Below are 1,539 nucleotides of genomic sequence, written 5' to 3'. Positions count from 1 at the left end.
TGTTGTTGGAGGAGCAGGAAGACATGATGCCTGGCTTGATAAATCTGACCAGAAACAGCAAGAAAAGAGAACAGAGAATTTCTTTGCGATACGGTGGTTAATAGGTTTGGGAAGTAAATATAGAATTTTTATCTTGCGGGACAAGTATACAGAACAAAAACGGAGTCCGGAAGGTGCCCCAGTGTCGGATTGCGGGTTCCGGCAAAACCCTTGAGGTTCGAACACTGGGGTGCGCACGAAGATCTCTCCCCCCTAGCTCACGCACTCACCGTGATCTCAAAGCTCAGCATGTCGAACTCACAAAACAAGGGACACAGGGTTTATACTGGTTCGGGCCACCGATGTGGTGTAATACCCTACTCAGTGTGGTGTGGTGGATTGCCTCTTGGGCTGAGGATGAACAGGTACAAGGGAAGAACAGCCTCCTGAGGAGAGGTGTCCTGAAGCTCGGTGAGCTTGTGTGGTTGAGGATGATCTGAATGGCCCAAGATCAGTTGCCTCCTACTGTGGTGGCTAGTCCTATTTATAGAGGCCTTGGTCCTCTTCCCTAATGTAGGCGGGAAGGGATCCAACAACTGCCAAATTTGAAGGGAGACAACCAGTACAAGTTATCCTGACTAAAGGTGGTCTGCGCCTGCCAAAGGCTCTGGTGGTGACGCCGTCCTGGGCTCCACAGTGACCTCCGTCTTGCCGTCCTGCTGGTCTTGGTCTTGTTGCACCGATATGGAAACCTTTACCCGATGCCTCGGGACTCCTCACCTGCGCTTGCCTCTTTAGCATCAAAGGGGAAACGAGTACACTACGCACGCTAGCGCCCGCCTGGCGCCCGCCTGGCCTTGGTCGTCATGGCTTGCGTCACAGGGACCTCGCGAGGTGCCCCTTTCCTTGATCTCTCCGCCCCTCGCGAGCCAGCCTAGTGAGGCTGCCCCCGAGGAGGCCTTGTGTCGTCCGCCTCACGAGGCTTGGCCCCTCGCGAGGGTCTTGAGTGTTTGTTGGTGAAGATGGGCCGTAAAGGGCGGCTGGTGGAGCCACGCCATGGGCCGCAGGCAGGCAAGTCTGGGGACCCCCGTTCCCAGGACGCCAACAGTAGCCCCCGGGCCCAAGGCGCGCTCAGGCTTGGCTTCGAGGCGAAGCCAAGGGACAAGTGCGGAGCGCCGTGGGGCCCATCAGCCTGCAGCCTCGGTTGACGCATGGCGATTGATGGGATGTGAGTGTCTCCGCTTCCCCATGCCACCTCGGCAACTGCCCGACTGACAAAAAGCTGGCGCGGGTTGCATTTGCCATCATTGCTCTCCTTCGTCTTGCGCCAGATCCCCTTTCTTGCTCTTTACTCCCGGGGACTCCAGATCTGCCCGAATCCTCCTTAAGCCTACCGCTAATGGCGCCCAAGAAAGCTCGAGCCACTCCTCCGCCATGTTGGTACGAGCCTGCGCTCGACGCGCCGAGTGTTTCGGAGAAGAACCTTGCCGCTGTGCTCCTGATGACGGCGGAGGGTGATGAGAAGAGGAAGAATGTGCTCCGGGTTGGCTCCGCCGAGCC

Source organism: Aegilops tauschii, chromosome 3 (genome assembly GCF_002575655.3).
Source record: "Aegilops tauschii subsp. strangulata cultivar AL8/78 chromosome 3, Aet v6.0, whole genome shotgun sequence".
In the NCBI taxonomy this organism is placed as follows: Eukaryota; Viridiplantae; Streptophyta; class Magnoliopsida; order Poales; family Poaceae; genus Aegilops; species Aegilops tauschii.
This window is presented reverse-complemented; position numbering follows the sequence as displayed.